We start from the raw sequence: 27,690 nt of genomic DNA, 5'->3' as shown, positions 1-27,690 counted from the left end.
GTTGTGTTTAGTCCCAGTGTGAGGTAATGAAAGCCTGAATCGGGGGAGTGGCTTTCAGAATGGAGAGAATGGAACTGTCAACAAGCATAAAAATCAGCATGACTTGGTGCCTGATGAAATGTGGGGAACAATAGAGTTAGGAACAAGTTACTTCAGAGAAATAAGTACAAACTTTCTGAAGAGAAATGTGGCACTGTGGATCAAGATCCTTTCTTTAAATTTTTATTTCCTCCTATTGTTGTTGTTCAATTGCTAAGTCATGTCTAGCTCCTTGCAACCCCATGGACTGCAGCACGCCAGGCTCCCCTGTCCTTCATTGTGTCCCAGAGTTTGTTCAAATTTATGTCCATTGAGTCAATGATGCTATCTAACCATCACATCCCGTGCTGCCCCCTCTCCTTTTGCCTTCAATTTTTCCCAGCATCAGTGCCTTTTCCAATGAGTTGGCTCTTTGCATCAGATGTCCAAAGAATTGGAGCTTCAGTATCAGTCCTTCCAATATATATCAAGGTTGATTTCCTTTAGGATCGACTGGTTTGATCTCCTTGTAGTTCAAGGGACTCTCAAGAATCTTTTCTAGCACCACAATTCTTCTTTATGGTCCAACTCTCACATCCATATATGACTACTAGAAAAAAGAACTGACTGTACCAATTGCTGATAAGGATGCAAAACAACAGGAACTCTCATTCATTACTGATTGAGAATGCAAAATGGTACAGCCATTCTGGAAAAGAGTTTGGAAAGTTCTTACAATGCTAAACATGCTCTTTCTTACAATCTACAAGTGCAGTATTAAGTATTTACACTCATTTGAAAACTTATATCCATGTAAAATCCTTCACGGAGATGTTTATAGAAGCTTTCTTCATAATCATTGTTTCTGGAAGCAACCATGATGTCCTTCAATAAATGCACGGGTAAGCAAACTGTGATACAGCCATACAGTGGAATACTATAAAAAGGAATGAGCTGTCAAACTATGCACAGACCAAGATGAATTTAAAATGCAAATTGCTAAGTGAAAGAAACCGGTTTGAAAAGGCCACATACTGTATGATTCTACTTATATGATATTCTGGAAAAGGCAAAAGTATGGAGATAGTAAACAGATCAATATGCCAGGGATCGAAGTAGGGGAAGAGTTGAATAAGTGAAGCAGAGGGTTTTTTACAGTGGTACAGTTCTGTTATGATATTGTATTCTATATGATGGTGTTCATTTAGCAAACCTATAGAACATTACAGTACAAAGAGTGACGTTTAATATATGAAAAAAATTTTTTAATCATTTAGTAGGCCAGGGGATCCCAGAATGGAATGCAGACCATGACTAAAGAATCTAATTGTATCACAGATGTGTGAAACAACCTCACTGAAGGGAGCAGAGGAAAATATACTGACCTATGTAACTTTGGAAATGAGTGGTGGCTGTAGGGCTGAGCTTCCCTGGTAGCTCAGTTGATAAAGAATCTGCCTGCAGTGCAGGAGACCTGGATTCGATCCCGGGGTGGGGAAGATCGCTTGGAGAAAGAAATGGCGACCCACTCCAGTATTCTTGCCTGGAAAATACCATGGACAAAGAAGACTGGTGGGTGGCTCTAAGACTAAAAACAAAAGAAACAGCACATAAGCACTGTACTATTGTTGATCAAGTTGTTTCCCATGGAGATACACATTAGCAGTTTTGAAACAACTATGTATATGTACGGGAATTGAACAATTATGTAAATAGATAACAGATGGTAGGAGCCTACTTTCTCACTGTTGGAGTGGAACATGGCAGATAAACAAGGGGAATAGACTACAGTGATCTGTGAGGTGATGGCTGTCAGAGTTGGAAACATCAGTATGAACTCAGTTTAATACAGTTACAAGTAGATACATGTAGAAATATATGTAGGTATTTATATATACACAAGTTAGATACACACTTTTTTTCTTGCTCTGTCAGCTAGAAATGACATTCCAGTAGCAACATGCACACTTGATACCCAGATCTTGGTTTTTAATATCATGCTTCAATAAAAGGAACCATGGATGCTTAGAGAAATGACTGATTCTGGGACTGGGGCAGGAAATATACAAGATGAGCCTAGATCATCTCATAGTGCCAGAAAGTAAGAAAGTACTAATCATACACAAAATAATGAAGGTATCTCAGAGATACAGGAGCTAACTGAAAGAATTCCCAATGGCCAAAGCTGGGACAATTTGAGCAAATAAATAGTAGTGGATTATAACCCAAAGTATAAAATAAATATGAGTTCACATGAATATAAGTAAATGACTGAATAAATGAATGGAGAGAATAGATAAGTCTTCCATGTAGAAAAATTCCAAGTTTATGTAGTTACTTGCTCTCAAGGAGGTGAAGCATTCCCTTTTCCTTAAGTGTAGGTTGTGCTTAGTGACATCCTTCTAAAGAGTACAGTATGGAAAAGGGAGGGGGAACAGTAATTTTATAGTAGAGAAAACTGACAAACACTACTTCAGCCAGGTATCAAGACTAACATCAACAGTTATGAACCATGTTGATAGTATATATCCTTGACATTATGTGCAAGTAGTCTGAGAAATGTCAGTCAAAATGACACTAAGGAGACATGATGACTAAATGTAATGTGGTATACTGAATGGGATCCTGGAACAGAAAAAGGATATGAGGTAAACAAGGAAGAAATCTGAACAAAGTATGGACCTTAGTTGATAATAATGTGTCAACCAGCTAATAATAATATATCAGTGTTGCCTCATTAATTGTGACAAATGCACCATACTAATATAAGATGTTAGTCACAGAGGAAACAGGATGGGCTATTTGAGAACTCTGTACTGTCTTTGCAACTTTTCTTTAAAACTATTCCAAAATTTAAAGTTTTCATTTTAAATTAAATTTTAATTACTTACATTCATTTTGTTTTTATTGAGTTTTTCCAGTTTTATTGACATATAATTTTTGACACTAATTGTATTAGTTTAAGGTATACAACATAATGATTTGATATATGTGCATGCGTGCATGCTTAGTCGCTTCAGTCGTGTCTGACTGTTTGTGACCCTGTGGAATATAGCCCGCCAGGCTCCTCTGTCCATGGGATTCTCCAGGCAGGAGTTCTGGAGTGGGTTGCCATGTCCTCCTCCAGGGAATCTTCCTAACCCAGGGATTGAACCTGTGTCTCCTTTGTCTCCTGCATTGCAGGTGGATTCTTTATTGCTGAGCCCAATTTGATATATGTATATATTTGCAAAATTATTATCACAATAAGTTTAGTTAACAAATGTCACCTTACATAGTTTTAGTTTTTTTCTGTGATGAGAATTTTAAGATCGACTCTCATAAATTTTTCTTTTAGAAAATGCTTATTCCTTGGACTTCTAGGAATTTAAGAGTTAATCAGACATGGCACAAAATATATAGCAAAAAAAAATAAAACCTAAATATCTAACAGGAATTGATTGATGTTAGCTGAATGTGGCTATACAATTTGATCCTATAGTCACTAAAAATGAAGTTCACATTATATTAAATAGAAGATAAAATTATAAAACAAAGGGTATGTAGTAATCCCAATACACTAAAATGAGTAGAATATTCCCATACATCAAAATCCCATACACCAGGAGAGAGATTATCTGTGGATGGTGGGATAATGGGTGATTTTTATTTATTTTATTTATGTTTTCAAATTTTCTATAAGTAATATATTACTCTAGTGATCAGGAAAAATTTAATGAAGTTAAATTGTGTAAAAAGTGTAAAAAGTGTAAAAAAAAATCACTTTTGGTATAGAGTCAAGTAACTGATCAAATAGGATATTTATTGGCAGTGTTAGAAAAATTAAGCAGGAATGATTCTTTTTCAGATGAAGAAGTCTGTTTGTTTCAGAAAGCAATGTGAGGAACTTAGCCAATATAGAACATTGCATGGTAAGTCAGCAAGAAACCCTCAAGAGAAATATACTGAACAGAAGCAGATGTAGTCTTTACCGTAACTGGAAACAAATTTTTAAAAGATGTCAAGTTGTAGCTTTTCACAAAAGAAACATCTCTTTGCAAAAAGTCATGTGGTTAGCAATGAAAGTTAAGTCACTTACCCCTGAGGTGGGTCCTTGGAGAACATGTTTTAGGTTTTGCCTGTACTAAAAGATACATACATACTGCAAATGTTACTAGTAGCAATTCTGTGTGCTTCCCACCATCCTTCAGTACTAATTCAAAGGGAAAATCAAGAATAACACTGAGGAATAAGAACCAGCAAGTATGTAGGGGTTCTGGTTCAGCCGAGATGCACTAGTCCACAGGTGTAAAGTACATTGACAGGAACAGGGTTCAAAGAGAATGCAATCAATAGATGCCTTGGAGAAACCCAGAACCCTACCATGTGCATCACAATGAAGCTCCTACCTCTCCTGTTCCACAGTTAGAGAACCTGAGGCTAACCACTCCAAACATCCGCTTGTGTCCTACAGCTTGGGCAGCCACATCCATCCTCTCTAGAAGCTCTTCTTGGGTGGTACCACAGCCTTCTTCCATAGACTTTAGAAAGTCCCAGGACTGGCAAAAGTTTGGAATCTCATGGTTTGAGCATAGTTAAGTAGCAACTGATGAGAGAACAGTTAAATAGTAACCCCCACAGCAAGAATCAACTTATTTTTCAAGTCATAGTGGTCTCATTCAGTTCAGTTCAGTCGCTCAGTCGTGTCCAACTCTTTGCAACCCCATGAACTGCAGCACGCCAGGCCTCCCTGTCCATCACCAACTCCTGGAGTCCATCCAAACCCATGTCCATTGTGTCGGTGATGCTATCCAACCATTTCTTTTTTTTATTTTTTTATTTTTTTAATTTTATTTTATTTTTAAACTTTACATAATTGTAATAGTTTTGTCAAATATCAAAATGAATCCGCCACAGGCATACATGTGTTCCCCATCCTGAACCCTCCTCCCTCCTCCCTCCCCACACCATCCCTCTGGGTCGTCCCAGTGCACCAGCCCCAAGCATCCAGTATCGCGCATCGAACCTGGACTGGCAACTCGTTTCTTACATGATGTTCTACATGTTTCAATGTCACTCTCCCAAATCTTCCCACCCTCTCCCTCTCCCACAGAGTCCATAAGACTGTTCTATACTATCCAACCATTTCATCCTCTGTCGTCCCCGTCTCCTTCTGCCCTCAATCCTTCCCAGCATCAGGGTCTTTTCAAATGAGTCAGCTCTTTGCATCAGGTAGCCAAAGTATTGGAGTTTCAGCTTCAACATCAGTCCCTCCAATGAACACCTAGGACTGATCTCCTTTAGGATGGACTGGTTGGATCTCCTTGCAGTCCAAGGGACTCTCAAGAGTCTTCTCCAACACCACAGTTCAAAAGCATCAATTCTTCGGCACTCAGCTTTCTTCACAGTCCAACTCTCACATTCATACATGACCACTGGAAAAACCATAGCCTTGACTAGATGGACTTTTGTTGGCAAAGTAATATCTCTACTTTTTAATATGCTGTCTAGATTGGTCATAATTTTCCTTCCAAGGAGCAAGCGTCTTTTAATTTCATTGCTGCAATCACCATCCACAGTGATTTTGGAGCCCAGAAAAATAAAGTCAGCCACTGTTTCCACTGTTTCCCCGTCTATTTGCCATGAAGTGATGGGACCAGATGCCATGATCTTCGTTTTCTGAATGCTGAGCTTTAAGCCAACTTTTTCACTCTCCTCTTTCACTTTCATCAAGAGGCTCTTTAGTTCTTCACTTTCTGCCATAAGGGTGGTGTCATCTGCATAGCTGAGATTATTGATATTTCTCCTGGCAGTCTTGATTCCAGCTTGTGCTTCTTCCAGCCCAGTGTTTCTCATGATGTACTCTGCATATAAGTTAAATAAGCAGGGTGACAATATACAGCCTTGATGTACTCATTTTCCTATTTGGAACCAGTCTGTTGTTCCATGTCCAGTTCTAACTGTTGCTTCTTGACCTGTATACAGGTTTCTCAAGAGGCAGGTGAGGTGGTCTGGTATTCCCATCTCTTTCAGAATTTCCACAGTTTATTGTGATCCACACAGTCAAAGGCTTAAGTCAATAAAGCAGAAATAGATGTTTTTCTGAAACTCTCTTGCTTCTTCAATGATCCAGCAGATGTTGGCAATTTAATCTTTGGTTCCTCTGCCTTTTCTAAAACCAGCTTGAACATCTGAAAGTTCACCATTCACATATTTCTGAAGCCTGGCTTGGAGAATTTTGAGCATTATTTTATTAGCATGTGAGATGAGTGCAATTGTGCAGTAGTTTGAGCATTCTTTGGCATTACCTTTCTTTGGGATTGGAATGAAAACTGACCTTTTCCAGTCCTGTGGCCACTGCTGAGTTTTCCAAATTTGCTAACATATTGAGTGCAGCACTTTCACAGCATCATCTTTTAGAATTTGAAATAGCTCAACTGGAATTCCATGGCCTCCACTAGCTTTGTTTGTAGTGATGCTTCCTAAGGCCCACCTGACTTCGCATTCCAGGATGTCTGGCTCTAGGTGAGTGTGAGTGATCACACCTTCGTGATTATCTGGGTCGTGAAGATCTTTTTTTGTACGGTTCTTCTGTGTATTCTTGCCATCTCTTCTTAATATCTTCTGCTTCTGTTAGGTCCATACCATTTCTGTCCTTTATTGAGCCCATCTTTGCATGAAATATTCCCTTGGTATCTCTAATTTTGGCATGTAGTAAATCAGCAGTTTTGAATCAGAAGAGCTCTTAAGGAGTCCTTTAGTCTTTTTAATAAGTACTCCTCCTTTTAATAAAGGAGGAACTGGAGAAATGGGTATTAGGGTCAGTATCTTCCAGGAAAATCTCTGGTTCCTATATGACCCCATCTATCTAACCCTCTGTTTCCTATAAAAATCCGAGGTACATTGTTGCTTACCAAAGTGAGAAGACAGCAAGCCCAGGATTCCAGCTCGGGGAGGAATTTTGGCTTACACGTGAGAACTGAGTCATTCCGAAGGCTGATCTTGGAGACTCTTGTGGAGTGTTTGAACTGAACTCAGTTTACCACACCCCTTGCTCATCAAGGCAGGCTCATAAATCAGGAGACGCAGCATGGCTTTCACCTGCAGGGCAGCTACAAATGCCACCTCCCAGATGTTCTGCCCTAAAGAAGTGGCATAGTGTCTGCTATGGCCCCAAAAAGATACCTATGGACAGTCTAGTTGAGACATGCATCTGGTACAAATTCACAGAAGCTACAAGAAAAACTGTTCAGGACTCTGCAATGAAACTTCTCACTTAGAGAGCCCTCTTAAATCCTGGCATTGGCACACCAGTGACAAAAAGAAAAGAGCCAGAGTTGAACTTTTCCAGCAGAGATAAGTAGATGCAAAAGGTTTGTCAGTTGAAGAAGATTGCTTCATCAGTACAAGAGTTATGTGGGACAAATGTCTGAGAAGTGGGCAAGCCTGTCAGTGGCCTCTGGGGTTTGGCTAAAGCCCTTGATTGTCCCAATGCCTCTGCCCATAATCTGGCAGGGTTTTTATACAAAATTGAGCCATAATAGAGAATCCTAAGAAAGCAGCAATATTGATCTATCTAGTAGGGATTTTCGATGAGTATTAGGATCCCTGAAGAGTGACCAAAGGATTCAGAAATATTAAAAAAAAAAAAAACCAACAAATACCCTGGAGAACAATAGTGAGACCACTATTCAGACCCTGATTGTCTCATGTGAAGTGAAAGTCGCTCAGTCATGTCCAACTCTCTGTGACCCCCATGGACTATAGCCCACCAGTCACCTCTGTCCATGGGATTCTCCAAGCAAGAATACTGATGTGGGTTGCCATTTCCTACTTCAGGGGATCTTCCTGACACAGAGGTCGAACCCAGGTCTCCTGCATTACAGGCAGATTCTTTACTGTCTGAGCTACCAGGGAAGGTTTTTTTACACTCAAAAGTCCTATGTTGCTTTCTCATATACCTTTATCAGGTGTGTAGATTGATACAGTCTTTAGGGAAATCAGTTTGGAAATGCCTTCAAATTTTTAAATGTACATACACTGCTTGATTAGCAAGTCCACTTCCAATTCTGAGGGGTATAGTGCACAGAGACACTCACATATGAGCTCAGAAATATTTGTACAAGCTGGTTTTAGAAAAGGCAGAGGAACCAGAGATCAAATTGCCAACATCCGCTGGATCATTGAAAAAGCAAGAGAGTTCCAGAAAAACATCTATGTCTGCTTTATTGACTATGCCAAAGCCTTTGACTGTGTGGATCATAATAAACTGTGGAAAATTCTGAAAGAGATGGAAATACTAGACCACCTGACCTGCCTCTTGAGAAACCTATATGCAGGTCAGGAAGCAACAGTTAGAACTGGACATGGAACAACAGACTGGTTCCAAATAGGAAAATGAGTACATCAAGGCTGTATATTGTCACCCTGCTTATTTAACTTATATGCAGAGTACATCATGAGAAATGCTGGGCTGGAGGAGACGCAAGCTGAAATCAAGATTGCCGGGAGAAATATCAATAATCTCAGCTATGCAGATGACACCACCCTTATGGCAGAAAGTGAAGAGGAACTAAAAAGCCTCTTGATGAAAGTGAAAGAGGAGAGTGAAAAAGTTGGCTTAAAACTCAACATTCAGAAAACGAAGATCATGGCATCTGGTCCCATCACTTCATGGCAAATAGACAGGGAAACAGTGGAAACAGTGGCTGACTTTATTTTTCTGGGCTCCAAAATCACTGTGGATGGTGATTGCAGCAATGAAATTAAAAGACGCTTGCTCCTTGGAAGGAAAATTATGACCAATCTAGACAGCATATTAAAAAGTAGAGACATTACTTTGCCAACAAAGGTCTGTCTAGTCAAGGCTATGGTTTTTCCAGTAGTCATGTATGAATGTGAGAGTTGGACTGTGAAGAAAGCTGAGTGCCGAAGAATTGATGCCTTTGAACTGTGGTGTTGGAGAAGACTCTTGAGAGTCCCTTGGACTGCAAGGAGGTTCAACCAGTCCATTCTGAAGGAGATCAGCCCTGGGTATTCTTTGGAAAGAATGATGCTAAAGCTGAAACTCCAGCACTTTGGCCACCTCATGCGAAGAGTTGACTCATTGGAAAAGTCTCTGATGCTGGGAGGGATTGGGGGCAGGAGAAGAAGGGGACGACAGAGGATGAGATGGCTGGATGGCATCACTGACTGGATGGACGTCATGAGTCCATCTGCTGGATCATGGGCTCGATGAGTCTGAGTGAACTCCAGGAGTTGGTGATGGACAGGGAGGCCTGGCATGCTGCGATTCATGGGGTCACAAAGAGTCGGACATGACTGAGCGACTGAACTGAACTGAACTGATTCATTGAAATCCTGCTTCTCTGTCAATAAGAAAGTGGCTAAAAAAAAAAAAAAGTGGCTAAATAAGTTGCAGTATGGCTATAAAATAACTTAGTATGTATTTGTTAATAAGAATGAGTGAAATCTGTAAAAATTTTAAAAATACATTTATTTATTTGGCTATGTCAGATCTTAGTTATGGCATGTGGGATCTAGTTCCCTGGCCAGGGATTTAACTCAGGCCCCCTGCATTGGGAGTGTGGAGTGTTAGCCACTGGACCACCAAGTTAATCCCTGTGAGTAATCCCATATTCATGGTAAACTGCTGAGTGAAAAAGTGCAATTATTTCTGCTTCTGAATAAAAATATTTGTACATTTATTGTTTGAATTTGTTTATGATGAGAATACAATACTTTTGTAATAAAAGATTTCCAAAAGCACTCCCATTACTACCTTAAAATTAAACTATAGAAATTGGTAGATGATTTTTTTAATTTAAAATATCTTTATTGTTGTTATGTTACTTATCCAATAAATTAAACTTGGGGGGAAAGCAAATTAGTTAAAATTTAGAATGCACCTTTTTTTAGGTCAAATGTAGGGAATTATATTTAACTCAGAGAAATGTCAACTTAGTAGATAACTATTTTACATATATTTCCAAACATACACACATGCATATATTGCCAGTTCTCATAGTATGGTTTATAGACTCCTGGAGGCCCCAGAGCCTTTTCAGGGCTGTGAGTCAAACTGTTTCCATTATCATTCTATACTACATTTCACCATGTTGACTTTCTGATAGTACAAAAGCAGTGGTGGGTTCAAACTGCTGGTGCCTTAGCACTATTCAAGGCAATGGTATCAAACTGTACTAGCAGTTAATGTAGTCTTCCCTAATCAGCACTCAAAGGGGAAAAAAGGCAAGTTTACTATGAATATCCTTAATGGAGTAGTAAAATTAATTTTATTAAAACTCAACCCTTGAGTATATATATTTTAAACATTCTACCTGAGGAAATGGGAAATATACATAAAGCACTTCTATACATTGCTTGTCTCAGATACATTGATTGCCTCAAGGAAAATCACTTAGGCAACTATTCCAGTTGCAAAGCTGAACTAACCACTTTTTCATGTAATACCATTTTTACTTGAAAGTGTGACTGACAGATAAATTTTGGTAATTCAGACTTGTGTGTTTGGCAGACATTTTCTGGAGCCTGCCACTTGAAAGGAAACAGCTGACAGTATCTGTTTCCAGTTATAAAATTCAGGCTTTGGGGCAAAAATGAGGATTTTGAAAAATTGTATCCACAACCATTGGTTTACTGTTTCCCAAAACATAAAGATTTTTCTGAAGAGATAATTATGTTAACAAATGTGGTTTTTTAAAGTTATATTGTTAAATGTGTCAGTATTTCCAAGTCCTTCATAACTCAATGGACCAATATTTCCCGAATGATCAATATTTGATGTTGCAAACCCATAAATGAATAAAAGAACCATCCAAAGATAGACCAATGGATTTTAATGTAACAGAGCATGAAAACTTTATAGTTACGTTTTAAACATTTACAAAACTAACAGTCATTTAATTTTGGTGTGGTATTAAAGAAAATAACTAAGCTTATCTGGAAAAGCCATTAAAATATTTTTCCCTTTTCCAACTCATATCTGTGTGAGTCCAAACTTGCTTCCTATTCTTCAACCAAAACGCTATATTGCAATTGACTGAATGTGGAAGCAGATAAGAGAGTCCATCTGTCTTTATTAAGCCAGACATTAAAAATTCCACTCTTCTCATTAAATTCTTTTTGTTTTGAAAGATACATTTTTTCATAAAAATATGTAACTAGTGTTCACATTTATGAAATCAAATTACAGATTTAAAAAAAATTCTCAGTTTATGGACCTCTCTGGCGGTCCAGTGGTTAAGACTCACACTTTAAATACAGGGGGCACAGGTTTGATTTCTGGTCAGGGAACTAAGATCCCACATGCCACACAGTATGGCTGAAAAAAAAATTCCTCAGTTTAAATTTCTGATACAGTAAACACTGATAGACAAAAATATCAATATACAAAGCCTACATATATAAATAAGAGCTCTTTGAGTCTGTAATAATTTTTCAGAGTGTAAGGGGTTCTGAGACCAAAAAGTTTCAGAGCTGCTGCAGCATTGTAGTATAGCAGTTCCAGTGGAGGCAGAAGAGTGGAGTAGATGACCTGTGGAGACTCTGCTGGGTTTTCAGTCTTTTCCCAATCAGCCATCACTCATCATTAGCCGAGCATGGGAATAAGAGGTCTGAACTGTGCTCTGTGTATCTTTGATATCAGTCTGTGAAAGGGAAAAGGTACTTCTTTCCCTTCTTCTCCTTGTCTAAGTCTCCAGATAAGACTTATGGGTTATGCTGAGTAAAGAGACTAGGAAAGGGCAGATGAGAGTGATGCACCTTGACAGCCATTAAGGAGTTTATTTAGAAACCCCAGAGTTAGCCAGTAAAGACAAACTGTCAGGGGCCACATCTGGTCCACTTGGGTTCAATAGCATGGACAGGAAGGAGCCTGCGACATCCCTAAAGCAGTAATCCTTGGATTCCCTTCCTTCTGCTTTGGCCTATTTCTTAAAATGGCCTAAACCCTTTAATGACCCTCCCTGGTAGCTCAGCTGGTTAAGAATCTGCTCGCAATGCGGGAGACCTGAGTTCGACCCCTGGGTTGGGAAGATCCCTTGGAGGAGGGCATGGCAACCCACTCCAGTATTCTTGCCTGGAGAATCCCCATGGACAGAGGAGACTGGTGGGCTATTGTTCACAGGGTTGCAAAGAGTCGGACACGACTGAGCAAGTATGCACAGACCCTTCAATGGCCTTAAGAATGAACACTTCTTCTGGGCCATAGTACCACATAGTTAATTAAATCAAAATGGAAAGAAATCAAACTTAAAGAGGAAAAAAATGTAAACCAACACAATAGTAACTGCTACTTTTCCTTATTTCTCCCCTTCTATCTCCACATTCACCTAAGCTTCTCCTTTACCTCCTACCTCTCTCCTGGTCTGAGCCCTTCTTCCCTTAGGCCATTACTGATTCATTAGGGATATAGTCACTAGGATGGGGAATTTAGGCATAAGGCATTTCACCATGATTTGAGTCTCCTCTGTGCCATTAAGATAAGAGAAAGCCTTAAGTGAACTGCAAAGAAATAGAGGAAAACAATCAAATGGGAAAGACTAGAGATCTCCTCAAGAAAAAGAGATACCAAAGGAACATTTCATGCAAAGATGGGCACAAAAAGGACAGGAATGGTATGGACCTAACAGAAGCAGAAGATATTAAGAAGTGGCAAGAATATACAGAAGAATTATACAAAAAAGATCTTAAAGACCCGGATAACCATGATGGTGTGATCACTCACCTAGAGCCAGACATCCTGGAGTGTGAAGTCAAGTGGGCCTTAGGAAGCACTACTACAAAAAAGCTAGTGGAGGTGATGGAATTCCAGCTGAGCTATTTAAAAATCCTAAAAGATGATGCTGTTAAAGTGCTGCACTCAATATGTCAGCAAATTTGGAAAACCCAGCAGTGGCCACAAGACTGGAAAAGGTCAGTTTTCATTCCAATCCAAAGGAATGAAAGGCAATGCCAAAGAATGTTCAAACTACCATACAATTGCACTAATTTCAGATGCTAGCAAGGTAATGTTCAAAAAATCCTTCAAGCTAGGCTTCAATAGTACATGAACCAAGAACTTCCAGATGTATAAGCTGGATTTAGGAAAGGCCAGAAGAACCAGAGATCAAATTGCCAACATCCCTTGGATCAGAGAAAAAGCAGGGGAGTTCCAGAAAAACATCTATTTCTGCTTCATTGACTATGCTAAAGCCTTTGACTCTGGATTACAACTGTGGAAAATTTTTAAAGAGATGGGAATACCATACAACCTTACCTGCCTCCTGAGAAACCTTTATGCAGGTCAAGAAGCAACAGTTATAACCAACGTGGAACAACAGACTGGTTCAAAATTGGGAAAGGACTATGTCAAGGCTGTATATTGTCTATAAGGCTATATATTGCTTATTTATGTCAATGCAGAGTACATCATGTGAAATGCTGGGCTGGATGAATCACAAGCTGGAATCAAGATTGCCGGGAAAAATATGAACAACCTTAGATGTGCAGATGATATCACTCTAAGGGCAGAAAATGAAGAACTAAAGAACCTCTTGATAAGGGTGAAAGAGGAGAGTGAAAAAGCAGGCTTGAAACTCAACATTTAAAAAACTAAGATCATGGTATCCAGTCTCATCACTTCATGGCAAATAGATGGGGAAAAAGTGAAAACAGTGACATACTTTATTATCTTGGGCTCCAAAATCACTGTGGATGGTGACTGCAGCCATAAAATTAAAAGATGCTTGCTTCTTGGAAGAAAAATTATGACAAACCTCGACAGCATATTAAAAAGCAGAGACATCACTTTGCTGACAAAGATCCATATAGTCAAAGCTATGGTTTTTCCAGTATTCATGTACAGATGTGAGAATTGCTCTTGAATTGTGGGGCTACAGAAGACTCTTGAGAGTCCCTTGGGAAAAGACCCTGATGCTGGGAAAGATTGAGGGCAGGAGGAGAAGGGGGCAACAGAGGATGAAATGGTTGATAGCATCACTGACTCAATGGACATGAGTTTGGAGCAAACTCCTTTACTATCCAGGAAATAGTGAAGGACAGGGAAACCTGGCATGCTGCAGTGCATGGGGTGGCAAAGAGTCAGACATGACTTAGTGACTAAACAACAACTGTGCCATTTACTGGCTGTGTGATCATGCAGGTCAATTTCTTCTGGACACTCAGTTTCTGTATCTTTCAAATGAGATGATCTTCCAGCTCTGTGATCCTATAGTTATTAATAAACAGGAGATATGTCCAGGCTGGAGTTAAGGATTCTGAAATAAATATGTTGTCACTGAAAAGAGCAGAGGATCAACAGAAGGAACATAGCTCTAGTTTGCATCACTACATATTATCCCCTTTGGACATGGATATATTCATGGGAGATGAACAAACACAGGTTTCTGAAAACAACCTGCAGAAACCTCCTAAGGCTATGGTTCTTCCCTTGGGCTCACTTAACTAGTATGTTCCTAGAGTTGGTATTGGAGAATTCCCCAGTTCTTGCCCAGCAGTGGTAATTCCTTTGGTCTTGGAGACCCTAGAGGTTTTCAGCCTCCTTGTTGTGACTCTGCTAATTAGATACCAGGTTCTGGCCCCTACCATTCTTTTTATTTTTAAACACCTTTATTGAAATATAATTCACATACCACATGATTCATCCAAAGTGTATAATTCAGTGACTTTTTATTATATTCACAGAGTTGCATAACAATCATATCTATTTCAGAACATTTTCATCACCCTTAAAAAGGAATCCTAAATCCATTAGCCATTATCTCTCAACATCCTAGGTTCCCAGTCCTAGGCAACCACTTGTATCCCTTTTGTCTCTATATATTTGCCTGTTCTGGCTAGTTCATATAAATGGAATCATACAACGTGGTCCTTTGTGGTTAACTTCTTTCAGTTAGAATGATACTTTCAATGTTCATCAATGTTGTAGTATGTACCAGTGCTTTGTTCCATTTTATTGCTGAATAATAGTTCACTGTATGGATATAATACATTTTGTTTATCTATTCATCAGTTTGAGTAGCTGGGTCATTAACACTGATGTACAAGTGTCTATTTGAGTGCTTGGTTTCAATTCTTTGGGGTATATACCTAGGAGTAGAATTACTGGGCCATATGTTAATCCTGTATTTAACTTTCTGAGGAACACAAACTGTTTTCCAGAGCTGCTATACCATTTTACATTCCCACCAACAATGTGTGAGGGTTCTAGTTTCTCCACATCCTTACCAATACTTGTTATTTATAACCATCTTAGTGGATATGAATGATATTTCATTGTATTTTTGATTTGCATTTCTCTGATGGCTAATGATGTTAAGCATCTTTTCATGTGCTTATAGGCCATTTATATGTCTAAATGTTTACTTATATTCCTTGTCCACTTTAAAAAACATTTATTTTTATTTTTTTTTTTTGGCCATGCTGCACTGCATGTGGGATCTTAGTTCCCTGACTAGGGATCGAGTCCATGCCCCCTGCAGTAGAGTGTGGATTCTTAACTTCTGGACGACCAGGGATGTTCCCCCCTTGTCCACTGTTAAATCAGGTTATTTGTCTCTTTTATTATTATTTTGTAAGAGTTCTTAATAAATTGTAGATAAAAGTCCCTTAAAAGATATATGATTGCAAATATTTCTCCCATTCTATGGGTTGTCTTTTCACTTTCTGGACAGTGTCATTTGGAGGACAGAAGTTTTAAATTTTGGTTATGCCCAATTAATTTTTTTATTTTGTTATTTGTGCTTTTGGTATCATATCTAAGAAACCATTTCCAAATCCAAGGTCATGAAAATTTATACCTATGTGTTCTTCTAAGAGGTGATTTAGCTCTTACATTTAGATTTTTGATCCATTTTGAATTAAATTTTGCATATGGTGTGAGGAAGGGACCAACTTTATTCTTTTGCATGTAGATATCTAGCTTTCCCAGTATCACTTGTTGAAAAGACCATTCTTTCACCATTAAATTGTCTTGGCACGCTTATCAAAAATTAATTAACTATAAGAGTGAGGGTTTGTTTCTGGACTATCAATTCTGTATGTCTTTCCTTATGCCAGTATTGCATTGTCTTGATTACTGTAGCTTTGAATTAAGTTTTGAAATTGGAAAATGTGAGTCCCCCAATACAGTCCTTCATTTTCAAGATTGTTTTGGCAATTCTGAATTGGCCTCTCCTATTCTTACCCCAAGGGACAAGGTCTCACCAGCACTACTTCTTCCAAGGTATACATTATACCTACAACCCTAATCCTCAGACACTCCAGCTTCATCTTGAAATTTTCTCTCCCTCACTCCTTCACTCTAGATAAATGGGCCTTTTCTCAGTCTCTCAAACATTCTGAAGTTCTTCCTGCCTGAAGGCCTTTGCAGTGATATTCACTTTGCCAAAAATGCTTCCCCTCTGTTCCCTCCTCCCTATTCTCAAGACTTCCTTTTTGTCATTTAGGTATCTGCTCAAATGTTAATCTAAGGTAGTCACTCACCCTCTTTATCACATTAGCTTGTATTATTGTATTTATCAGTGTCTGAAACAATCTTATGTATGTATATTTATATATTTATTTTCTGTCTCATCCTAATAGAATGGGTACTCCACAAAAAAAAGAGATCTGATTTAACAGTGAATTCCAACACATAAACACTACCTGACATAGGATAGATATTTAATACATACATATTTGTTGAATGAATGAATTGATGACTCAAGACCTGCACAGCCCATATACTGGGATACAACACCAAAAAAAAAAAAGTAAGAAGCAGTGAACTTGTCCTCAAATCAGGATTAAGTACTTTCTATGTATTTATCTCCCATTTAGTACCAGTCAACAATTCCTCCTCCTTTTATTTGAAAGTTTCTGGGACTTCCCTCATGGTCCAGTGGTAAAGAATCCACCTGCCAATGTGGAGAACGCACATTTGATCCTTAGTCCGGGAAGATCCCACATGCCGAGGAGCAACTCAGCTCTTACATCACAACTGCTGAAGCTCATGTACCTAGAACCTGTGCTCCACAACTAGAGAGAAGCTCCCGCTCGCTACATCCAGAGAAAACTTGCTTGCAGCAACAGAGGCCCAGTGCAAGCAGCCAAAAATAAATAAATAAATATATTTTTAAAAAGTTTTCCCCAAATCCTCCTTCTAACTCATGACTACATTTGAGAAGTAGATACAGACACATTCCTGCCTCTCCCAATAGCTGCTCTGAATGACTCTCAGAAAAAATGACCAAAAATGTCTCTGATCATAGTATATATAGACAAATGCGCACTCAGGTCCATTTGCAAAGACAAAAATCTGGAATAATGGGAAGTATGAGGCACAGGACAAGAGGACAGAAGAACACAGAACCAAGAAGATGAGAACCAGAACCTTAGGGAGAATCAGAACTTCAAGCAGACAAACAAGGAACTTGAAGTAGAGAACCCAGAAATTCACATTATAAAAACCTTTGATTTTAATTCCCATTGAAGTTTGAGAACCACTGTTCCATAGCTACGGACTGGAGAGAAGAGAACCTAGGATATGGAGACATTTTCCCTGGGGCTTGGGAGGCTCTAATAACCCTCTATGTAGCAGTAGGTCTTTCATCTAAAGAACTTAAAGAATGTTATAGGCATTAATTAACTCTTGTAGCACCCTAGAATCTAGGCTCTGGGCCCCATTTTACTGACAGAAAACTGTAGTCTGTGGGTTAGAGCCTGGAAAGGAATATCTCAGGCTCATATGGTCTGGACTGAGCAAGATAAGGGCTAAGTTTGAAGCCAGTGTTGACGGCAAAATCTTTGCTCTGTGACAGTGGTTCCCAATCTAAAGACTGTTGAGCTCTTGGGAATTCCCTGGTGGTCCAGTGGGTAGGACCCCATGCTTCCACTTCAGGAAGCACAGATTCAATCTCTGGTCAAGGAACTAAAATGTTGCCCTGGCACAACCGAAAAAAAAAAAAAGACGATAGAGCTCCTAAATTCATGTGTATGTTTACCACTCCTTGACTGCAGGCAGATGGTAATTTGACTGATTCTTTGTCACTCAGGTCTTACCTTAAGATCACCTCCTCAGAGAAGCCTTCCCTGAACATTCATCTTAAATAATGTCTTCTTCCCATCCTTATCATACTACCCTATTTGATTTTTATTTGCCATTATCTGAGATGATCTTATTCATTGCTTTTTACTTCTCTCCTTCACTATAATGTGAATTCCATCAAATCAGAAACCTTATTTGATAGGACACTGTGGATGTTCAGTAACTGTTTGTTGAATATTTAAATAAGTCTTAGTGAAGATGTTTTCTGGGAATCCCTTGGTGGTCCAGTGGCTAAGACTCCACACTCCCAATGCAAGAGGCCTGGGTTCAATCCCTAGTCGGGTAACTAGATCCTGCATGCCACAACTAAGACCCGGTACAGCCAAATAAATAAATAAAGATAAATATTAGGGGTTTTACATGGTGGTCCAGTGGTTAGGACTTTGCCTTCCAGTGCAGGGGGTGTGGGTTTGATCCCTGGTCAGGGAGCTAAGATCCACATGCCTCATAGCCAAAAAACCTAAAATTAAAGCAGTATTGTAACAAATTCAATAATGACTTAAAAAGAAATGTTTAAAAAAATTTTAAGCATTTAAATGAAGGTGCTTTCAACAATATATAGATGCTGTTAAAATGAACAAAATATACAATTATCTAAAGTTTAAATGATACTTTTGGTACATATTCTTTCAATCAATAGACACTTGGACTATTCTTTATAACACTAAAATAAAGCATCAGAATTTCCATTTCTGGCATTATGTGGATTAAAATTTCCGAACAACCTAAACACTAAATGCTAGGTTAAACAAATATAATGCTAGGTTAAATATACTTTTTAACTTTAAAATTCATAGATGAACTGGTACAATAGTAAAGAGAATGATCCCCAAACAAACACGTCTCTGTAAAACATTTTCTTGCTACAAGAATGACACCATGTTCTTCTGGCTTTGCTTCCATGTCACCAGCCTCTCAGTCTTCTTCTTTCCCAGTTGCTCCTTAACCTCCTAACACTGGAGTGTTCCAAAATTTGATCCCTGAATCTCTTTTCTAAGTCCATTCCCTTGGCCATCTTACCTAGTCCATTTTAAATATACTTTATATACTAATAAACTTATAAATTTTTATTTGATTCAGACCTCCCCCACTGAACTTTTCAGATTTCCATGACCAGCTGCATATTTGACATCTCTGCCTTTTTATCTAAAAAGCATTATACTTAAAATATGAACTCAGTCAATGGCAATTCCATTCTTCCTGTTACTTACGTGAAAAACATTGCAGTCATCCTTAACTTCCATTTTTTTTTTCATATCCTAAATGAGCAGAGGGAGGAAAATGAAAAAGAGAAATAAAAGACAAGAAATCACAATCAATTCTAAATAAGACAAGAAAAGGGAAAAGAAACAGAGAAACAGAATAGAAAACCAACTATGTTAGTAATTACTCTAAATATAAATGTCCTGAGTTCTCTAACTAAAAGACGGATTGTCAAATTGAATTAAAAAAACTATCTGGCTATGTGCTATTTATAATAGATACACCTAAAATATCAAAACACAGAAAGACTAAAATTCAAAGACTGTAAATGTACAATATAGGTAAATTCTAACCAAAACAAAGCTGAATTAACTGTATTTTTAGAAGACAAAATAACTTTTAAGCAGAAAGCATTCCTAGTCATTACAAAATAATAAACCAATTAACAAGGAAGATATAACAATTAACCAGGAAAATATAACAATTCTAAACTGGAAAGTGCCCAACACCACAGCTTTTAAAAAGATATAAAAGCAAAACTTGACATGTCTACAAGGAGATATTAATCAATTTATTATCAGAGTAAGTATATTGAAATACCTCCTCTGGTATTTGATAGTTCAAACAGACCCAAAAAGAAGTTATGAAATACATAGAACATTTTAAACAGCACCATTAGTAGGCTGTCCTAATAGAAATAGATAGCAATTGCTCCCAAAAATTGGAGCATAAACATTCTTTTTCAAGCATCTATGGAACATTTCCAAAAATCAACCACACACATAAAGTTCACCTAACAAATGTCTAAATGCAGTTCAGTTCAGTTCAGTCACTCAGTTGTGTCTGACTCTCTGCAACCCCATGAATCGCAGCACGCCAGGCCTCCCTGTCCATCACCAACTCCCGGAGTTCACTCAGACTCACGTCCATCAGGTCAGTGATGCTATCCAGCCATCTCATCCTCTGTTGTCCCCTTCTCCTCCTGCCCCCAATCCCTCCCAGCATCAGAGTCTTTTCCAATGAGTCAACTCTTCGCATGAGGTGGCCAAAGTACTGGAGTTTCAGCTTTAGCATCATTCCTTCCAAAGAAATCCCAAGGCTGATCTCCTTCAGAATGGACTGGTTGGATCTCCAAATGCAGTTAAGTTAGATCAAAAAATGGGCCAAAGAATTAAATAGACATTTCTCCAAAGAAGACATACAGACGGCTAACAAACACATGAAAAGATGCTCAACATCACTCATTATCAGAGAAATGCAAATCAAAACCACTATGAGGTACCATTTCACACTAGTCAGAATGGCTGCGATCCAAAAGTCTACAAGCAATAAATGCTGGAGAGGGTGTGGAGAAAAGGGAACCCTCTTACACTGTTGGTGGGAATGCAAACTAGTACAGCCACTATGGAGAACAGTGTGGAGATTCCTTAAAAAACTGGAAATAGAACTGCCTTATGACCCAGCAATCCCACTGCTGGGCATACACACTGAGGAAACCAGAACTGAAAGAGACATGTGTACCCCAATGTTCATTGTAGCACTGTTTATAATAGCCAGGGCATGGAAGCAACCTAGATGTCCATCAGCAGATGAATGGATAAGAAAGCTGTGGTACATATACACAATGGAGTATTACTCTGCCATTAAAAAGAATACATTTGAATCAGTTCTAATGAGGTGGATGAAATTGGAGCCTATTATACAGAGTGAAGTAAGCCAGAAAGAAAAACACCAATACAGTATACTAACGCATATATATGGAATTCAGAAAGATGGTAACAGTAACCCTGTATACGAGACAGCAAAAGAGACACTGATGTATAGAACAGTCTTTTGGACTCTGTGGGAGAGGGAGAGGGTGGGATGATTTGGGAGAATGCATTGAAACATGTATAATATCATATATGAAACGAGTCACCAGTCCAGGTTCGATGCACGATACTGGATGCTTGGGGCTGGTGCACTGGAACGACCCAGAGGGATGGTACGGGGAGGGAGAAGGGAGGAGGGTTCAGGATGGGGAACACGTGTATACCTGTGGTGGATTCATGTTGATATATGGCAAAACCAATACAATATTGTAAAGTTAAAAAATAAAATAAAAATTAATTAATTAATTAAAAAAAGAAATCAGCTATAAAAAGATAAGGGGAAAAAAGTCATATGTTTGGAAACAATTTTTTTTTTGGCTAATCTGCGCTCCACAGCCCATGGGCTCAGTAGTTGTGGCTTGTGGGCCTTGTGGCTCGTGGGATCTTAGCTCTCCAATCAGGATCGAATCCACATCCCCTGCACTGGAAGGTAGATTTTTAACCACTGGACCACCAGGGAAGTCCCTGGAATTTTTTTTTTTTTTTTTTGTATCTTCCATCTTTTATTTTCACCTCTATCATCCGAAAGAATGACAAGAAAAGATTTCCACCCATTCAGCAGATTGGCCTGCTGTCCAAGCTTTATGAAAGTGATTTCTGAAAAAGCTGAAGCACTTCACCCCATCCCTCAGTGGCAGCCATGTGACCCATCTGCCCTCAGTCATGGAGCTTCCAATAGGGCAGGAAGAGTCTTAGGAACACACCTGACACTTGTCTCGTTCAGCACAGGCTGTTGCCGGCTGTGTCCTGGTGCTGGAGAGGGTCTTCATTTAATACATGTTTATGGAGGAAGGCAGAGTAAACTGAGAACGGTTACTAGAGCCATTAAGAGGCTAACTATATACCCTTAGAGTCTTCTGTATTATATCCAAACCCCCCACGGAGACATGGAGAAAATATATCTTAATCTCGGATAGGTATCTTAGCCAGCAATGGATTTACTATGACAGCACTGCGTCTAAGAATGCTTATTAAAAGTAAGTTGCTTTGACTGGCATTTAAGACTTTCCTGTTTAATGAAAGATTTTATATTTGTAAAGAAAATTTGTTTCTTCTTTTATATTTGTAAAGAAGAATTCTGAATACATATACATTCTGAATTTCCACCTGGAATTTCAAGTGCCTACTTTACTAAGTGTTATTTGGAAATTTTTTAAAATATATTTTTTAACAACTTGTGGGTCAAAGAGAAATTCAGAGTAGAAATTAGAAAATACTTAGAAATAAATGGTAATGAGGATACTATATCAAAACTGGGGTGCAGCTAAAGCGGTACTATGAAGAAAATCAATGGCAGAAATAAAGTTCAAAATAATGAGCTAAGAAGTTAGAAAATTAACAGAATAAACCACAGAAAATAGAAGGAAATAATAAAGAGTAGAAATTAATGAAGTAAAAGGATTAATAGGGAAGATCAACAAAACCAGAAGTTAATTTGAAAAGACTAATAAAATAGACTAACTAGCTAACTTCTGGCAAGAGTGACCAAGAACAGAAATAGAAAATGCAAATGATATTAAAAATTCAGAAATGTATAAATATTTACAACAACAACAACAAAATGATAAGGGACTATAGCTAAGTGTGCTACATAGATTAAACAGACAAAGGTTTTGATAACTTTATGCCAATAAATATGAAAACATGATAAAATGAATAGATTCTTATAAAAATACAAGTCCACAAAACTGGCTAAAGAAGAAATAAAGAGCCTGAAAATCCTATAATCTGTAACATGAACCTAAAACTGTGCTAAAAAAGTATAATCTTTCCCAGAGATGAGGCCATGGAGCTTATGATACAGCTAACCATCAGAAGCTAGGTTGGGGCATACTGTGATCTGCATTCCAAAAAACTGATCAAGTTAGGGATTTTTACTTCAAAAGTGCTGCCTATGTGATGAAAGGGAAAATTAGGACTCTTCAATTTTAAAAACTACATTTAAGAACTTAATACTTTGGAGAAGGAAATGGCAACCCACTCCAGTATTCTTGCCTGGAAAAGTCCATGGACAGAGGAGCCTGGCGGGCTGCAGTCCATGGGGTTACATGACTGAGCATGTGTGCATGAGGGTGGAGGGTGATGGGTTGGTAGCAATAAACTGATAGAACTAAAAAAAAAAAAATGAACTTAATACTTCATATTTCCTTTCTCTTATGGATACAGATGTCATTGTTTTAGTGCCTTTCATCACCATGAAAAAATTACACCACTGATTCAGGCTCCCATGTTTGTTTCTTTCTTTGGCTGCACTGGGCCTTAGTTTGGGCACTTGGGATCTTCAGTCTTTGTTGACAGCATTCTAACTCTTAGCTGTAGTATGTGGGATAGAGTTCCCTGACCGAGGATTGAATCCAAGTCCCCTGCACTGGGAGCCTGGAGTAGCCACTGGAACAACAGGGAAGTCCCCTCCAATTGTTTAAATCCTTATTTGAGGTCATAAATTAATATTAATAGACTATGTACTGTCTTTTGCATTGTGTACCTTCCCCCAAAAGTTACTCTCAACCAGTGTTGCAAACAGTGAAGCAGATTTCTTAAATCATTCTGGGAAAGCATGGCAAAAGAGACAGTAATTTTCATTTTTGAGGGCTAAAAAATGAAGCAACGAGAAGCCCAAATTACCAAAATAATGCCGCTAAAACCCACCTTGGACCAATGGAAATAAGATAAAGATAGTATTTTCAGTAATGAAAAAGGCTGTGTGCTTTGGAACCACAGTTTATTGTTTACAGGACGTTTGGATTGTCATGTTTTGGGGAAAAATTTTTAGGCTGTCAAATAATCCAATAAAAACCTTCATTTTGAGAATTCCCTGGTGATCCAGTAGTTAGGACTTGTCACTTCCACTGCTGGGGGGCCCAGGTTCAGTCCTTGGTCAGGGAACAAAGGTCCCTCAAGCGGCAAGGCCAAAAAAGAAAAAAACAAAAACAAAAAAATCAAACTTCATTTTACCTTTGTTAATTATAAATTAAAGTTAGATTTTTTCCCATCCTAAAAATATATAGTCTTCAATTTAAAAAAATCTTATAGCCATTAAAGAATTTGAATGAACTTAACTTTTCTCAAAGCAAGCACCAGGTCCAGATGGCTTCAGGAATGAATTCTTGGAGTCGAAAGAAAAATGGATAATTGATCATGGTAGAGACATACAATGGAGTGCTACACAGCAATGAGATGAGCAAACTACAGCTGCAGATATCACATCAAAGATTCTCAAAACAATGTTGAGTTAAAAGAAGCAGCCAGAGAACTCATACTCTGTGATTACATTTATATAATATTCAAAAATTGGCAAAACAGGGCTTCCCTGGTGGTACAGTGAATAGGAATCTACCTGCCAATGCAGGGGACTCGGGTTTGATCCCGGGTCCTGAAAGCTTCCACACTCAAAGAAGCAACTAAAGCCCATAACTACTGAGCCCAAGAGCCACAGCTATTGGAGCCTGTATGCTCTGGGGCCTGTGAGCCACAACTACTGAGCCTGAGGGATGCAACTACGGAAGCCCATGCACCTAGAGCCTTGCTCCCCAACAAGAAAAGCCACTGCAATGAGAAGCACATGCACCTGCAAAAAGTAGCCCCTGCCCACTGCAACCAAAGAAAGACTAAGTACAGCAGTGAAGACCCAGCACAGTCAAAATAAATTATAAGTAAATAATTTTTAAATAGGCAAAATAATAAATACATAATGGCACTACACTCCAGTACTCTTGCCTGGAAAATCCCATGGATGGAGGAGCCTGGAAGGCTGCAGTCCATGGGGTTGCTGAGGGTCAGACACAACTCAGCGACTTCACTTTCACTTTTCACTTTCACGCATTGGAGAAGGAAATGGCAACCCACTCCAGTGTTCTTGCCTGGAGAATCCCAGGGACGGGGGAGCCTGGTGGGCTGCTGTCTATTGGGTCGCACAGAGTCGGACACGACTGAAGCGACTTAGCAGCAGCAGCAGCAAGCATCAATAAATGTTAAAACTATAAGGAAAAGCAAGAAAATAATTACCATAAGATTAAGATGTGTTTAATGGAATTGGGGGTGCAATATGTAAGGTACATACAGAGGGATTTCTGAGGTACTAGGATGCAGGTCACAGAGAAGGCAATGGTACCCCACTCCAGTACTCTTGCCTGGAAAATCCCATGGACAGAGGAGCCTGGTAGGCTGCAGTCCATGGGGTTGCGAAGAGTCAGACACAACTGAGCGAATTCACTTTCACTTTTCACTTTTCATTTTCATGCGTTGGAGAAGGAAATGGCAACCCACTCCAGTGTTCTTACCTGGAGAATCCCAGGGACGGTGGAGCCTGATGGGCTGCCATCTATGGGGTCGCATAGAGCTGGACACGATTGAAGCGACTTAGCAGCAGCAGCAGCAGGATGCAAGTCAAGAAGCAACTATTATAACTGGACATGGAACAACAGACTGGTTAAAAATTGGTAAAGGAGTACAACAAGGCTGTATATTGTCAGTTCAGTTCAGTTCAGTCAGTCAGTCACATCCAACTCTTTGTGACCCCATGGACTCAGCATGCCAGGCTTCCCTGTCCATCACCAACTCCCAGAGCTATATCAAATTCATATCCATCGAGTTGGTGATGCCATCCAACCATCTCATCCTCTGTCGTCCCCTTCTCCTCCTGCCTTCAATCTTTCCCAGCATCAGGTCTTTTCCAATGAGTCAGTTTTCTGCATCAGGTGGCCAAAGTATTGGAGTTTGAGCATCAGTCCTTCCAATGAATATTCAGGACTGATTTTCTTTAGGATGGAGTGGTTGGATCTCCTTGCTGTCCAAGGAACTCTCAAGAGTCTTCTCCAACACCGTAGTTCAAAAGCATCAATTCTTCAGTGCTCAGCTTCCTTTATAGTCCAACTCTCACATCTTATACATGACTACTGGAAAAACCATAGCTTTGACTAGATGGCCTTTGTCGACAAAGTAATGTCTCTGCTTTTTAACATGCTGTCTAGGTTGGTCATAGCTTGTCTTCCAAGGAGCAAGCATCTTTTAATTTCATGGCTGCAGTCATCATCTGGAGTGATTTTGGAGCCCCCCAAAATTAAGTCTGTCACTGTTTCCATTGTTTAGCCATCTATTTGCCATGAAGTGATGGGACCAGATGCCATGATCTTTGTTTTCTGAATGTTGAGTTTTAAGCCAACTTTTTCACTCTCCTCTTTTCACTTTCATCAGGAGGCTCTTTAGTTCGTCTTCTCTTTCTGCCATAAGGGTGGTGTCATCTGCATATCTGAGGTTACTGATATTTCTCCTGGCAATCTTGATTCCAGCTTGTGCTTCATCCAGCCCAGAATTTAGCTTGATGGACTCTACATTAAAGTTAAATAAGTAGGGTGACAATATACAGACTTGACATACTCCTTTCCTGATTTGGAATCAGTCTGTTGTTCCATGTCCAGTTCTAACTGTTGCTCCTTGACCAGCACACAGATTTCTCAGGAGGCAGGTCAGGTGGTCTGGTATTCTCATCTCTTGAAGAATTTTCCACAGTTTGTTGTGATCCACACTGTCAAAGGCTTTGGCGTAGTCCATAAAGCAGAAGTAGATATTTTTCTGGAACTCTCTTGCTTTTTTGATGATTGAACAGATGTTGGCAGTTTGGTTCCTCTGCCTATTCTAAATCCAGCTTGAACATCTGGAAGTTCACGGTTCATGTACTGTTAAAGCCTGGCTTGGAAAATTTTGAGCATTACTTTGCTAGCGTATGAGATGAGGACTATTGTGCAGTAGTTTGAACATTCTTTGCCATTGCCTTTCTTTGGGATTGGAATGAAGACTGACCTTTTCCAGTCCTGTGGCCACTGCTGAGTTTTCCAAATTTGCTGGCATATTGAGTGTAGCACTTTCACAGCATCATCTTTTAGGATTTGAAATAGCTCAACTGGAATTCCATCACCTCCACTAGCTTTGTTCGTAGTGATGCTTTCTAAGGCCCACTTAACTTCACATTCCAGGATGTCTGGCTCTAGGTCAGTGATCACACCATCGTGATGATCTGGGTCATGAAGATCTTTTTGTACAGTTCTTCTGCGTATTCTTGCCACCTCTTCTTAACATCTTCTGCTTCTGTTAGGTTCATACCATTTCTGTCCTTTATTGAGCCCATCTTTGCATGAAATGTTCCCTTGGTAGCTCTAATTTTCTTGAAGAGATCTCTAGTCTTTCCCATTCTATCGTTTTCCTCTATTTCTTTGCATTGATCACTTTAAAAGGTTTTCTTATCTTTCCTTGCTGTTCTTTGGAACTCTGCATTCAAATGGGTATGTCTTTCCTTTTCCCCTTTGCCTTTTGCTTCTCTTCTTTTCTCAGCTATTCATAAGGCCTCCTCAGACAACCATTTTGCCTTATTGCATTTCTTTTTCCTGGGGATGGTCTTGATCACTGCCTCTTCTACAATGTCACGAACCTCCATCCATAGTTGTTCAGGCACTCTGTCTATCAGATCTAATCCCTTGAACCTATTTTTCACTTCCACTGTATAATCATAAGGGA

At 39.1% G+C, this 27,690-nt stretch overlaps 1 long non-coding RNA gene across 1 annotated transcript in view; it reads left to right on the top strand.

Annotated features, from left to right (window-relative positions):
* LOC133251348 (uncharacterized) overlaps positions 1 to 27,690 on the top strand; it is a 43,255-nt gene that overhangs the window by 7,910 nt on the left and 7,655 nt on the right. The window lies entirely within an intron of this gene.

This window comes from Bos javanicus, chromosome 7, assembly GCF_032452875.1.
Source record: "Bos javanicus breed banteng chromosome 7, ARS-OSU_banteng_1.0, whole genome shotgun sequence".
Lineage (NCBI taxonomy): Eukaryota > Metazoa > Chordata > Mammalia > Artiodactyla > Bovidae > Bos > Bos javanicus.
Note: the sequence above shows the minus strand (reverse complement) of the source record. Positions and strands in the feature narration are given on the sequence as shown.